The sequence below is a fragment of the Halichoerus grypus genome, chromosome 9 (genome assembly GCF_964656455.1).
Source record: "Halichoerus grypus chromosome 9, mHalGry1.hap1.1, whole genome shotgun sequence".
NCBI lineage: Eukaryota > Metazoa > Chordata > Mammalia > Carnivora > Phocidae > Halichoerus > Halichoerus grypus.
The window spans coordinates 95,271,125-95,286,975 of record NC_135720.1 but is presented as its reverse complement, the minus strand read 5'-3'; the positions used below and the strand labels follow the sequence as shown (position 1 = coordinate 95,286,975).

Genomic DNA, 15,851 nt, shown 5'->3' with positions numbered 1-15,851 from the left:
AACACTCTAGTAAATATCCTTCTTTGAAATTTCCCTCGAGTTATGTATGAATGAATATCTTAACAAAATCAGACTTTCTATGGGCCCATTTTAACTTGTTTAGTCTAAATATTATTGCTACTTTTAAGTAAGTATATTTATGAATGCAGTCCCAAATGCTCATAAGAAACATCCAGAATTATTTTTGAACATCGTAAAAGCAAATGAGTAAATGAAGTATCACACAGATAACATGAATTGAGTGAGTCAGATGTCAAAATGAAGACCAGGATTGCAAAAAATATTAAAAGGTTAGACATAAAAATTAGAGGGACAGAAGAAAAAAGTTATATATATAAAACAAGATAATTCTCCACGTACCGTTGAAGAAAATAAAAAAACTATAAATCACAGACACCACAATCTGGGAAACCTGCATCTGTTCTGTCTTGGAACTTGCTTTTACTTTCTGACATTGTCCTTTGCTCTGTTTTAGCGTCTAGAATATGTAAATCTCATCCTCCTAAGTCGACTCATCAGTCAAGACCTAACTGAAATCCCTATAGTTTAACATTTTCCCCAAGTATTTTATTCAGAGCAAAATATCCATAGAAGTCATTTTTAAGGTCAATTCCATTTTATGATAATTTACATATCATGCCAAAAGCTTAAAATATGCTTATTATTACCCTAAGTTTCATTTTTCCCATACTAGGCTGCATTTTTAACGTTTGCTGCAAGTGGCTATATCTTAAAGCCTATATGATTATACAATTATTAGAAACATTCCTAAGAGATTTATTGAGATGTAGACAAATTTTTAAAATAAATTTTATTAATTGCTGTAATTATTTTATGTTAAAACCAAATGATAACGCCTCTACTCCCCTTCTACATTGCTACACAGTATCCCACCTAGAATGACCTGCTCTTCACGCAGGTATTCCTATTTTAAACAGTATCTTTTCATCTCAAGTCAGCAACCAGGGTCATCCAAAGTCAATACCAAATCTTGATGATGTTTACAATTTCTCTTTCACATAAAAATGTACATACACAAGCACTGTTTCTACCACCTTTCCACCCCCTGCTCTTTCCCAAGCCAGCAAACACTCAGGTGGTTGGGTACGGGTCTGCATTGCTGGCTGCTGATTGGCATTATCTCCTGCAGGCTGAATCCGCCCCACTCTCCCGAGGGTGGTACAACCCCCTCCCCCACGCCCCCGCTCTAACCCTGAAGCCCCTTCACCCCCTCCCCACCCCAAGCATTCCAGAGCCCTGGAAGGACGTGGGTGGGAGCACAACCCCGCTCCTCCGAGGTCCACCCCCTTCCCAGGTGTGCGGCGCCGTCCTCCCGGATTTCTGCTCGCCCTGGCCCAGGTGTCGGGACGCGTAATCACCCGAGAGCCTCGGGGGCGGACGGAGAAGGAAGGCTTTATACTTTGCTGGTAGAGGGCTGGGTTGGGTTTCTGAGTTCAGACAGGTTCCGAGGCGCTTTCTGATTGCGCGGGGTTTGGTGTGACACCACTTCAGACTTGTTGCAACTCGTCCCCAGACCCGCCCTCACTCGGCTCGGCACCCAGGCCCGGGGAGGCGCGGTCCGAGCCGGAGTCAGCTTCCCTCCGCCGACCTGACGCTCGGCAGGTAACTCCCCTCCCCTCCCTCGGCCGCGCCGCTTCCTGGGCGGCAAACGTTCGGTGGCGGGCGCGGCGGCGCGCGGCTCGGGGGCGCTTCTGGCCGTAAGTGGGGCTCCGGGCTCCCCTCCCCGGCCTCGGCGGGCGGGAGACTGGCGGGCGCGCGAGCCGGGTGCTGCGGGGTCCCGAGGCTGCACCCACCTTGGGCCGGCCCGGTGGCGGCGAGGGATGGGGAGCACCCCAGGGGAGCCGGCGCGGAGTCGACAGTTCGCCACCGTGCAGAGGTCGCTTTCCTCTGTTTGGTCAACTTTCTTTCATTGTCGTGTGGCCGAGAGCGCGTTGGGAAGTTTGAAAAGTTAGGTCTCAGGCGGGGCCCCAGGAACAGGCGCCGCCCACCCTGGACGTGGGATTTGCTTTCTCAGTCCCCCAGGAGGCCGCCGCGGACCCCGGGGGAGGGAGCGGTGGTGAGGGTCTGGGAAGAGCCTTGTGGGAGGAAGTAAAGGGGGGACGCGGTCGGGCGGGGGGCGGGGGCCGGTAGCGGAGGGGGGCGTAGGGCAAAAAGGTGGGGAGCGTAAGCTGCAGAAGGGCGCGTGTGTTCTTTAGATCTTTAGTGGGGAGTGGAACTGGGAAAGGAAGACAACGTTATTTGTAATGTTATTTGTAACGTTATTTGCAACAAAATCTCTTCTCTTGTTTGTATCCAATGGGCTTCTGTCCACAGGTGTTTTCCATACTCCAGTCGGCCTGGGTCTGTGTCCTTGGTTAGCCTCCTAGGTGATTCTGGTACCTACCAGATTCTGAGAACCACTGCTCTAAAGGGACAGTGTGCCTAGAGGAGATAGCCTCTGGAAAGGTGCTTGGAGACTTTAGGCCTATTCTCTGACACGGTGGGAGAGTTATTACCTCTAGAAGGTGTGTGAGGAGGCAGAGAATGTGCATGTGTTGTTGCATTCATGAGTATGTGAAGAGACAATGGTGCTTTATAGGGAGGAGGCTGTGGGAACACAGGATACTGTGCTGACTGTGCATGCAGTGATGAGGTTCTAGGTTCTAGGGTTTCTGACCCAGAAGTGGAGAACTCCGAGGAGGCCAGAACACAAAGAAAAAGCCATGCTGGCCGCAGGCAGTCGAGGCCGTAGACCATGATGGCCCACAGCTCATTTCCAGATTCCCACTTGCTACACATTTTGCCAGTTTACTGGCAGGCACCTCCCCTCTTTCCCTTTCTCATCCCCAACCAGGGCAAGAGCCCCAGGGAAATCCATGACTGAGGCTGAATCAGTCCTGACAAGAAATAGGACAAGGGAGCAGTGATGAAGGGGCCTTAGAAGAGAAAGCTGGTTTTTTGTTTGTTTGTTGGGTTGGTTTTTCAAAAAAAAATAATGAGGAAGGTGGCAAACAGGATGAAGTGGGGGTTGGGGGTCGGTCTTCGTTTTGTTTCTCAGGATGATGGCAGTTCTCACACCTTCCACTTTCAAATTCCACCCCCTGGCTTTGGGTTTAGGGCATACACGTGGTTGTACTTTAATAGGTGTGTCCCTATTAAAGAGTGCTGGCTGCGCCCTGCAGAGCCTGCCTGAGGGGCTGGGTGGCTCCTGCCTTTAAAGCTGGCACATTCTAGACCACAGATGCTCAGAACTTACTGTGGGAAGCTTTGCCTATTGAACAGCTGCTGAAAGGGATTGCAGAGATGGAGACAAACCACACCTCTGGTGCTGACTCAGTGATGTCTTTTGTGATTACTCTCTGGAAATTATTACTTTAACTGACTAAACTCTTTTGGGATGGGTTAATTAATTTTCTAATTCTATTATATCTCCTCCTGCTACCATGTCCCCTTAAAGTTTATGGTGGAGGCTCATGCATTGAGTATTTTCTTGACTATGACTATCCTGCAGCAACTCACCTACCTGTTTCCTGTTCAATTATATTATACAGTAGTGAGTTTCCATGATGTAACATTATAGTTTAAGTCTTGAGAATCTTGTGGGTGAAAGTGTGATCCCAGTAAAGCAGGCCTCTTCTATAAAAATTATCTGGTTGGAGGAGAGCTTTTGAAGAGGCCCCACTTAGCTTAATTTAGCTAATTATTTGTAAAATTACAAGTTGTCCTTGTTTTGCTAGTTAGGTAAGTTTGCACATCTGTCCCTCTGTAACTTGTAAAATATGAGTGTTCCAAGGATGTTTCACAATTCAGAGTCTGCTAAATACAATGTTACTGCTAATTTTGAAATGTACTTTCGTTTATTTAATTTCTAATCTGGACGTGGAATGTATTTTAGAGTTTTGTTGGTGAGTTTATCATTTGAAAATCAGAATACAGTCTCCGCACCACCCCAAAAATAGTGTTCTAACCGATGGTTATGGATTTTAAGATATTGTGGATTAAATTTTATACACATGGCACCTAGGTCCCACCAAAAAATTAAATCCACCAACACTTCTCTGAGAAAATGTACTGGAGCCTTCAGATGGAGCTTCCTTCTTAACTGAGGCAGGCCATTGGGCATTAGCATTGTTTTGTGCTGTCTATCCCGGCCCCCAAGGGTGGAGGAGGGTTGGGGGGGTTTGTCCGTACTGCCGATCCTTGGAAACTGGGTACTGTGGGTGGCTGACACAGGAACTGGGGAAATGGTGGGCTCCAGTAGGAAGGGCTCATGTGGAGGTGAAGTGGAGTGGGAGCAGGTTGGCTCCAGGATTGTGAAGGAGGGTTTATTAAGGAGTCAGGAGGCTAACATATATAGGGGGTAGGGGTGGGGGATCAGGGAGGCAAAATGATGTTTTCAGCAGCTTTGATGCTGTGAGGAAGATGAGACTGATCCAAGCATAAGGATTATTCACCCATTGGGCACATCTATGTTGGGAAGTGTTTGAATCATGTGATCATGGCTGATATGAGGAACCTTTTCCTCGGGGACATCTAATTACTACTCAGTTTGTAATTTTGTTTTATTTTCATACTGTCTTTAGGAGTGAGGCCAGATGTCCCCTAAAGGCATATGACTTTTATGTTTTGAGCTATGTATCAAGTAGTCTGTAGACTGCACCCACATCTGGGGAAGGTAAGTTAGTGATGGTCAGCCTTTTGAGAACTGGCATAGGGTCGGGTGTAATCTCCATGATGCTGGCAGTGGCCGATTTTGAAGAGTTTACGCAGAAGTTATGCAGTACTGATATCTAAAAGTTATGACTTTTTGCTCTTACACTCTATCCATTCATTAAACACGCATGTATTGACTATTTTGGGCTGAGCAATATGTTCCACTCTGGGTAGGAAGGTAGCAAGCTACTGTTCCTGGATCTCAGGAAGCTTACAGTTAGGGACCTAATAACATTTATAAGTGCAAATGGAATTAATGAATCTGGTCCACTTATTTAGTATTTCCTTCCTATTCTCTGGAAGTCCCAGCAGATACTGTATATGTCCATTAATCATTTGTAAAATTGAGTATTAGCAGACCTGACTTAGTCATGATTTTGGACAAAGTACCTAAATTCTTTTGGCCTCTCTGGTTTTTCAGTGGCCTGTCCCATCCTGCTCTGAAATTCTCTGTGATCACTTCTTGTTGAGGGTACTGTAAAATGATGCTAATGGACATCTCCCCGTAGCGGTGTCACTGGGCAGCTCATTATTTTCACTTGTTTTGTCAAATTTTCATTTCCAAGGGTTTTAGTTCTCTATTTATTGTCAGGTTGCCTCTCTGGTTGTCTAAGCATTACTCATTTGGGGAAGAAAAGGCAGTTTTCAAAGCATTAAAAAATGGCATCTGCCACCTCAGTGGCTACAGTGGAGTCAGTCACCCAGCGGATTGTTTGTCCGGGCTGTCGTTTATTTCCACGCGCAAGCAGTGACGGCTTTCATTCTTAACAGTACATTGCTCTAACTACTTAGTCTCCTCTGACTCATTCAGCAGCTGTTTCCTGATGTTTTAAAATGATTGTCTTTTTCTCGAATAAATGTGACTTCTGAATTATTTGTTAGAGAACGGCAAAATCAAACCAAGATGTTCTTACAGTAAGGAGCTAGTGACCGTGACCGCGTCCCCCAGTGATCCCTTGCTTGCTTCGGGTTCATGCCTTCCTTTCCTTCATCTCTTCATTCCTTCATCTCTTATTGGCCCTCTGATCTTTTGTAGGATTTTAGGTTTCTGGCCTCTTTGTTCCTCCTCTGTGCTTCTCTTCCTTTTCTTTTCCTCTGTCTTCCCTTCCCTCCTTTCCTCGTCCCTTTTCCTCCTTAGGCTCACCTTCATTTTTCTGTCCCACCTCTCATCTTTTCTTTTTTCTTCTCACCCATTCCCTACTTCTATTTATTTGGCTATTTCTCCATCTGTTCACCTATTTGTCTTTATTTCTGTCATCTCAATATCAGTAGTTTTCTATTTTGGTACACTGTAGGTTTCTAAAAATCTATAAAATTCAGATAATATGAGAATCAAATAACATATTGCAGAGGTAATTTTGTTCTGTAAGAGTTAAAATATAAATAAAATTGCCAGTTATACTTTAAATATTAAATACACTATTCAACAATACATTTCTGGCATTTTATACATTTTAAAAAATGTTCTTTAGGGATTCTGGGTGGCACAGTCGGTTAAGCGTCTGCCTTCAGCTTAGGTCATGGTCCCAGGGTTCTGGGATCGAGCCCGGCATTGGGTTCCCTGCTCGGCGGGGAGCCTGCTTCTCCCTCTCCCTGTGCTGCTCCCCCTACTTGTGCTCTCTCTGTCAAATAATAAATAAAATCTTTTAAAAAAACACGTTCTTTACCTTCACAGTAGAACATGTGTACAATGATCATCTGATTAAAACTCATGATTTGCCTTCTTTGGCATGTTCAATAATTTCCATCTTTGCCTCTATTATACTCAACTTATTAGATAAGCATTTTACTAACATCAAGACTTTCATTTTTCCATTTGCCTAAAACTTATACAATAAGTTAAAGTTTCAAATATTCAAATAAGGGTGCAAATAAGATAGTAAAAAAGAAGGATCATGATGTTATTGAAACTGGATATTGACATGCCCACAGCCTCTGTGCAGTAAGTTGAAATATTTGTTAATTGATGGATTGAAAACTGGATTCATCACAGGAAAGGTACTTTTAGTGTCAGTGTCTAATGTAGAAAAGTTCAAAGGTCAAAAACACTACGTAGGGGACTAATACGTATAATTGAAACTTTCTTTTAAAAAAATCTCAAGAAAATGACACTAAAGAAAATTAAAATCTCTCTTAAGGCCATTGGACCCAAAATACGGTTCTGCAAAATTTGGGACAGGAGCCCATGAACATCCTAATTAGGTGTGTGCATGTATCACACATAAAATAAATGACTTGATAAAATCATGAATTACTTGAGTTAAACTAGTTATTATGTTTGATTTTCACATCCTAGCATAGGGATATCCTTATTTGGGGTATCGTCTGCCTTCTCTGTCACAGTTACACAGATGTAGGTCTTACAGACAAATGGGAGTGAAACAGAAGAGCTGCCAGGGGCAGTTTCTGGCTCAGGTCTGGTTGAGGGAACCATGACTAGAACTTTAGAAGCATCAGCCTTCAGTCAGTCGTTACTGTTGCCCAGGGTAGAACCACTGTCACAGGACCGTAGCACGGTTGTCAGGGAACACTGTTCACCCGTAATCCACGAGACCTACAAATCCATCTTTATAAATCCAGCAGCATTTTACACATTTTAAAAAAATGTATTTATATCTTTTTGGTTAACTTCTTGGTGTGAAAGTGTTCTGTAAGCAAGTGAGAGGAGCCAATGAAGAAAACAATACCAGGTCTAAACTAGGACAGGCTAGTTTTCCAATAAGATTTTTTGGGGAATTTCTGAGGGGAAAATAAAAAAGAAACACTTCATTTCATCTGTGATATAGCTACCTAAGCAGGCTTAATTAAAAGTGAATCCTGAGGGAAAAGACTAATAAAGGATTGCTAGACATTGGGCTTGCTTTACACATGTTCAGTTTACTTACGTGGCTCTTTATAACAAATTAAATTATAAAAATTAAACTAAAATCTTTCCAGGCTAGATATATTAATAATACTTAATATTTTTTGGCATGTTAAAAATAAACTTGTGTCCACTTGCACAGTTTCCACATTATTATTTGTTTTAAACCTCTACTTTTAATTTTTTTTAAAGATTTTTGTTTATTTTAGAGAGAGTGCACACATAGGAGCGGGGGGCGGGGGGGAGAGGAATAGAGGGGTCAAGCAGACACGGAGCCTGATGCAGGGCTCAATCTCCCGATCCTGAGATCGTGACCTGAGCCGAAATCAAGAGTCCAGTGCTTAACTGACTGAGCCTTCCAGGCACCCCACTCCTCTACTTTTTAATAGTCCAAGATTTTTTTGTTGCTGCTAAATACTTAAAACACTGACTTTGATTGCTGTTCCCAACATGCGTAGGGAAAACACATTTTCTTAAGACATTTTATTTGCAAACTTTCACTTTTTCATAGATGAAGCACACTGCTTTTGTTACACATATTTGGAAAGCCACTTTCATGGTTTGTATTGGAGCACATGTTTATGACGTTTTCCTACAGCACCTGTTCTGTAAATGTCAGCGTGTACCCAGGTTGGCTCTCTGTTGTCTTAAGTAGACTCAGAAGCTGGGACAAGAGGGCATATGAGACACATTCAACATTTTGCTCAGTGGGGCCCTTGTTGCCTGCGGTGCTCTCATCTAAATATATCAAGTCCTTGTTTTATATTAGACAGAGGTTTAGAAGCTGAGGTTGAAAGATCCTGAACCCACTTCCTGTCGTAATCTGGGAATCTAGGTGTTACAACTTGGGGAGGGTTGGTAAGGCAAACAAGTGAGGAAATAGGTAGACCCCTAGTTATTTCACCTTTGTGAGGACAAGTGAGGGAAGAATGGAACATAGATCCCAACATACTTAAAATGTTAAGACAATAGGCCTTATCTAAGACAGCAGTGATACTCAAAATAAGGAATACCCAATATGACAGTGGCACAGAGAAATTAGAATAAACAGCTTGGTGGCCTTGATCAACTTCCATTTTCGTGAGGGGGATACAGGCAATGGCAAGTAAACAAATACCTTGATTATTTTTACATAATAATAAGTGCTAGAAGTTAAATAAAACCAAGTAATAGAATTAAGCATAGCAAAGAGGGTAGGTCCTTTTTAAAATGGGAGGTCTGGAAGACCTCTCTAAGGAGGTGCCACATGAGTAAGATAGGAACGAAAAGAAAGATAATTCCAGGCTGTTGGAATGAATAGTGCCAAGATCCTAAAACAGGAATTAACTCGGCATGTTCAGTGTAAAGAAAGTAAACCACGGAAGGTGTCCAGAAACCAGTCGAATAGATGAGTCTGGAGCCTAGGGGAGCAGTCACGTCTGGAGGTGTTCGAATCATCTGTGGATATAGAATATTTCCTGCTGTGAGACTGGATGACATTATCCTGGGAGGCATATTGACAGAGAAGACTGAAGGTACAGCTGAGTCAAGTTCCCAAGTCCAAGCCCAGACAGCAGGGAAATAAGTAGCTTTGATGGCATTTGAAGGCAAGCCGTAGCCTTCTGTCCTACAACCCAGCATCCCAGCAATGATTTTCAGATACCATTGGCAGTAACAGTCGTCACTGTTAAAAATCATTTCCCCTACGACTGTAGCACTCAAGGGGGGGGGGGGGAAGATGCTGATCCTGTTGCAAGTTATTCCTACCTTTAGGGCAGAGTGATCTACATACTTCTGAAACCAGAATCTGGATGATGTGTTGGATAAACAAGCCTCACACAGCTCTGTTTTACTACATTGGAAAATATGGACTTTTAAACTTCTCAGCACTGCTCTGGAATATATAGTTAACTCTAATTTCACCTTAATGGTATACTAAACATCGATAATCATAATCCATTTAAACACCCAGTGAATCCTTTCCTCCTGCTGAAATATAATAACAGAACTAATATCAAAAACAGAAGAGAAATAATTCCTACTTTACAGCTAATTTGTATCACTATGTTGAAAAACAAGACTTAGAACTTTGTTTCATGAAGATTAATTTAAATACGCAGAAACTTTTCAGAATGACTTTAACATAATTAAACATTTCAAAATACAGTTCTTAGGGAGAATTCCCAAAGGACACTTGATAATATTTCTATCCTTCTCACAAAGTGCTCATTTGAAATTAGTATTTGTTTTTTTTCAATAGAGATCTATGGATTTATCTAATTACTTTGACAGTGCTCAGTGGTTTTTCTAATTAGTCTACTAAAAGCCCTTTTCAGTGGGTAATATTTTGTATTATCAAAAAACTAACTTCCATTTAATAGAAACAAATATGTGCTTCAGTCTTAAAAAGTTCTGCGTGGATATTGTCATTTAAAAAAATTATACTTCAGGATTTCTTTTGGCCTATCATATTTAATCAACTCTCATTCTGTTATGCTGAGTTATTAAAGCAGTATATTATTAGCTTGTTATGTAACAGTTATGTACTGAGCATTGATAATTGTGCTAAACAGATAATCTCCACCATCACAGAGCTTATAGTGAAGAAGGTAGAGAATAATGCATTTAAATAGTGCATGGAAAGTGATAATATGCACAGAAATTGCTATGGGCTTGCAGTGGCTCTGTCCCTAGCCCCGGGGAGTTAGGGACAGCATTGTGCATCAGTGAGCTACTTACTCAGACCTCATTAAGTGTATGCTATTATTTTTATTTTATTTTTTTTCCTTGTTGGTCCTTGAATCCATACAGCTTTAGTTTCTCATATTCTGCACTTGTTCATGTGTTGCTCTGTAAGAATTATTAAATTGTTTTATATGCAGCATTTTGAATTACCTATGACAGTCAACTTAGTACATGAATGGATAAAGAGGAGGGTATTCTAAAGTAAAAAATAAGTATTGGAATAATTCTCTTAAAAATTCATTTTTTCCCTCCAAAGTAAAACAATATATATATATATATATATATATATGTAAACATTTGGTAAATACAGAAATGTGTAAAGTAGTTTTAAAAAATCACCCATAAAACCACCTCTCCAAATCAGTCACTTTCATTTTTATGTATGTTTTTATTTTTGTTTTTGGACAAATTTTTTAAATTATAATTCTGCTCTTATATAGTTTGATAGCCTACTTGTTATCCATAGAGCATCATAATATAAACGTTTTTGCATGATATCAAAACTACTAAAGGAGGCTTTTGATTTTCTTGGCTTTTTGTTTGTTTTGCGTTTGAAAGTGAGTATGTAGAATATTCTTTATTTAACTTCAAAAAAAATGAAGCTGAGGGGTGCCTGGGTGGCTCAGTTGGTTAAGTGTCTGACTCTTGATTTCATCTCAGGTCATGATCTCAGGGTGGTGAGATCGAAGGAGCCTACTTAAGATTCTCTCTTTCTCTCAAAAAAAAAAAAAAAATGAAGCTGAATTGTGAAGGCTGACTTAGGAGAAACTGAGAAGAAGGACATGAGGCAGTTCTTTGTCACACTAGAAACACTTTTTTTTTAACCACCTCCCTCCCTCCAAACAATGGTAACAAGTTTGTGGTATCACAGATCTTTTCAGCAGGCAAAATGAATATCATCTTAGAATTTTGGCAAGGGTGCCCTGGAGCCCACCTGGTTACACATTATAGGATTCTTTCAAAAATATGTCCTCTGCTTGATTACATACAGAAAGAGGATACTCATTAAGAAAGTAAGAGAAAAATAGAACCTTATTAAGTAAAATTCTCTCCTATATTACTCTAACCAGGGTGTGGGGGTGCAAGAGTGCCTGGCTCCGGGGTCCCAAACAGACCGGGTTCAGCCACTCACTGCTGACAAAACCCAAAGGCAGAGAGACAAGTGGTGGGGAAACGTGAAAGGAGTTTATTTCAGTGAGGCCACCACTGGGGAGACAGTGGACTAGCACCTCAAAGACTGTCTCCAAAGTGCCGAAAATACTTCCAGGTGTATATAAGGAAAATGTGGGACGAAGGTCAGTGGGTACCTGCAGGTGGGCAGGAAAGGTCAGGCCCATTATTGTCTTGGGGTCAGTCACAAGGGGTCTCGCTGGCTCAGGGCAGTCCTCATTGCTTGAGGGGGTAGTTTCAGTTCCTTGGCAACACAGGATGCTTTGCCTGAAGGGTCTTTTCCCTGCCTTAAGAGATAAGCTGGAAAGAAGAATTTAATCAATTAGGAAGTACACACTGAGGTCAAAATGGAAGTATTTGAAGTCATCTTTCGTTACTACCTAACAATTTATGTAGCAGTCTTTATGGCTGATAGAGTTGAGGGCTTTTATCTCCTTTATTCCCTTTGCAGTCAGTACTGTTATTTTACCCATTTTCCTAGTGAGGGACATGCAGCTTAGAGCCCTGAAATTTTGTGACCCAAATCTTAAGACCAGTATGTGGCAGAGCAGAAGACAGAACTTGGGCCATCTCACCCCTCTGAGTCACTGAGCTAACCAGTGATTTGTCCCTCGACCCTACTTTCCCCCTTCATACGGTTAAAGACTACTCTTCTGTGTCTCTTTTAGTGTTCTCTTTGGATTAAACCCTCTAATTTTTCAGCTATTCTTCGTGACATAATCTGCCTCAAGCTCTGCTCAGTCCTGTACTTGTATGGTTAATTTTTAGTGTAAATTAAAACTTTTACACTTACTGTATTGGATTTAAACTCATTCATGTTGCTGTATTATTTCACCACTTTAAGATCATTTTGAATATTAATTCTGGCACCTAATGTATGTGCTATTGTTTATTTCTGCCACCTGTATCAGTGTATTTCTATTGATTCATCTGAATGATTGTTACGTATATTGATCGGGATCAGGACAAGATGGAACACTTTACAGCACAAGATTCAACCCCATTAGGATGACCTTATCTCATTCATTGGAGCTTCTGGAATGCTTGTGTCATGATAGAATGCAATTCAGGAGTCGTTTAGGTGTTGGTAAAAGAGTAATTTGCTTTAATTCCACTTGCATTTTAAGCCATGCATAGAGTATTCCTCTAAAGTGTGACTATCTAATATATGCTGTCCGAGAAAAGGGTTTATTGTTTTTTTTTTTTTCCTATGAATTTCTCTACAGGAATTACTCCCTGATTCCAAATAACAGTGATTATAGTTTAAACTGGGGATGGAAAATATGTTGAATAACAGGTAATACAAACAAACCCTGGAATTAAGTACTTTGATATGAAATCAATAATGTCATACCATCACCCAATTAAAAGAAATTAAAGAAATTGATGTTTAGATATTGAGTAAATAGAATTTTTATTTGGGATTTGTGAAATGAATTGGAGGTATTTAGTTTCCTTTTCATGAGCTTGATAAGGTGGGTGATTCTATTTGTGATCTACATATGGAGATATTTGCATTCAGAACCCTGTGACTGGGTGTGCTGTGTGTTCATGTATCCCTTGGCCTGCTGGAAATCAGACCCTGTGGAAGACTGTAATCTGTACTGTTGGGCCATTTTGTTGTAAGTATTATTATGAAACCAGCTGAGAATTTTTTAATAAATTTGGATATGCCAATATTTGATATCAAATTGCACTTGGCAGCTTGACAATTACAGTAAAATTTTTAATTTAATAGTATCTTCTTTAATGTTTTAATTGTCATCTTAAATTTCTGGTAATCAAATTCATAGTCAAACACAATCTTGGTAACTAAAAATTCAAGGAAAAAAGAGATATATAATTTTCAACTGTTGTGGACCACGGATTAAATATGACCTCTCTTAATTTGATTACATCTGCAAAGAAGACCCTATTTCCAAATAAGATCACATTCACTGGTACTGAGGGCTTGTACTTGAACATACCTTGTTAGAAGACATTATTTAATCCATAATGGCATTTATTATTTTTTTTATTTTTTTTAAAGATTTTATTTATTTATTTGAGAGAGAGAGAATGAGAGACAGAGAGCATGAGAGGGAGGAGGGTCAGAGGGAGAAGCAGACTCCCTGCCGAGCAGGGAGCCCGATGCGGGACTCGATCCCAAGACTCCAGGATCATGACCTGAGCCGAAGGCAGTCGCTTAACCAACTGAGCCACCCAGGCGCCCTCCATAATGGCATTTAGTAGTGGAAAAGAAACGGCCTAAGACAGAAGTGGAAAAGGTACCTCAGAGATACCAGCAGCCGTGATCCTTTTTGTGTTTCTTTCAGTCTTGACGTTGGTCATCTGCTTGCCTGTTAGTAATCATAACCTCAGACCATTTGTGATTTAAGAAAATTGTAATTTCTCTTTGGAGCATTTTTCCATTGACCTGTTCTTTCAGAAGTCTTTCCAATGAGTCTTCTCAGATCAGAAACCATAAACAAGTATGTCATTTGCGTGTTTAGTTTTATAATGAAACTGCCAAAATGTTTTCCCTGAGTAGCCCATGAATTGAAATCTAATGTTGAATACCTTTGGAATGTTTACTTTCCACAGATGACACCAAAGATTCAATATCAAATAAATCTGTAATGCTTTTGAGGCATGGATTTGAATCCCATATTTTATCAGCCTATTTTTTTTGGAATGAGTCACTTAACTAGCAGATGAGCCTAGTGGTTGGTTTAGCTTTTACATCATAGTGAAACTTTTTCTCTACTCATTAACTCTATTATGTATGTTTATATACTTTCTAGGAGTTTTTAATGGTTATTAATAAAATAATGCACTTTTACATGTTTAAAGGCATACCCAATTAATTTTGTCCTCAAATTAAATCCTTAAAATGTTCAGTGATTGCGCTCCTGAGAGTGCTGTATTACATCTGTAACTAAATACAGGTGCTGTTTTATTGCAGTACCCATTTATGCAAGTGCCATTACCTTACCGTTCTCCCTTAAAATTTGTTTGTAAATGGTTCCTTCAACAATTATCCCTTGTAAACAGCTCTTGTGATAAATGTGTATCTCTAGACAGTGGTTAGAGGGTCTAGCTTCTCTAGCAGGACAAAATCTCAAGCAAATTTATTTTTTTATCTTAACTCTTTTACGTAATATCTCAACTTCCATGCTCATAGCTGTTGCATTTTTTTCTGTGATGGGTTTTTCTACATTGTATCTGGCATTGCTATTTGATGAGTCCTATAGTGTTTTACCTTTGTTCATCTTCAATTGTTTTTTCCCTCATAATTAACTTTTTGTCTTTGTCTTCATGGTTTTATTTTACTTTCATGGTCCTTTTGATCTCTGTGATTTCACAGTTTACCCATAGCTCAAGAGTGAATTTTTTAATAGTTGCAGAGTATATATTTACCTAGATAAAGCTTGGGAATCAATACCATTTTTTAAAGCACTTCATGCATTTTAGCTTCTAAGTAGATAATAGCTGTTTAACTTCATATGTTATAGGACTTCAAAAGTTACATTTTAAAAACTAGGAAATAAGTGCTAAGAAAATTTAAGATTTTTATAAACAACCAGTAGTTAACTACTGTCTTAAGCAGTTACAAATAATAGATGTGATTTTCATGGGATCACTGGATGCTGTCCCTTCATGAACTGGAATTGTCAAATGAACACCACACCTCAGTAAACCTTAGGGAACTATACTGTAATCCAATGGATTGATTCTGTCAAGTAAATAAAAACTTTATTTCTTTGTTTTTTTTTGTTTTTAAGATTTTATTTATTTATCAGAGAGAGAGAGAGACAGAGGCAGGCAGAGGGAGAAGCAGGCTCCTTGCTGAGCAAGGAGCCCGATGTGGGACTCGATCCCAGGACCCTGGGATCATGACCTGAGCCGAAGGCAGAGGCTTAACCGACTGAGCCACCCAGGCGTCCCAAACTTTATTTCTTTGTTAAAAATGAGTCCAGTATTAGGTGCAAAAAAGAACTTTAATGAACATCGAAAAGGTCATTAATTAGTAGTATAATACCATGCATATTAAGTGAGCAACTTGATGAAGATTTCTCAACCATGGCACCATTGACATTTTGGGCCAGATAATTCCTTAATGCAGGTGGCTGTCTTGTGTATTGAAGTAGGTTTAACAGCATCCCTGGCTTCTACACAGTACATGCCAGGAGATAAACATGTTTTGTTTTTTTCTTGTATCCGATTTAATCTTTAGCCTCTCTGTACTTTTAGACTTTGTTGGTAAGAATTTTGAGCCTAGGGATGGGGACAGGATTGTCTCCACTCAAAGAGCCAGGTCGATCCTGTATCTTCCTTGTTTGTTAGCTCTGCGTTAGAATGTGTGCTGAATCTTTTCTGATCTCCCCACCCTTTCAGCAAA

General features: G+C 40.3%; 1 protein-coding gene across 2 annotated transcripts in view; it reads left to right on the top strand.

Annotated features, from left to right (window-relative positions):
- The first annotated feature begins 1,597 nt into the window (after positions 1–1,597).
- FAM83B (family with sequence similarity 83 member B) overlaps positions 1,598–15,851 on the top strand; it is an 81,477-nt gene continuing 67,223 nt past the window's right edge. Inside the window, exon 1 of one of the 2 annotated variants that reach the window (XM_036099874.2) lies at positions 1,598–1,623. The gene's annotated coding sequence lies outside the window, so the exon portion shown is untranslated. Of the gene's footprint in view, positions 1,719–15,851 lie in introns of both variants that reach the window. The other variant, XM_036099872.2, reaches the window with a different exon arrangement.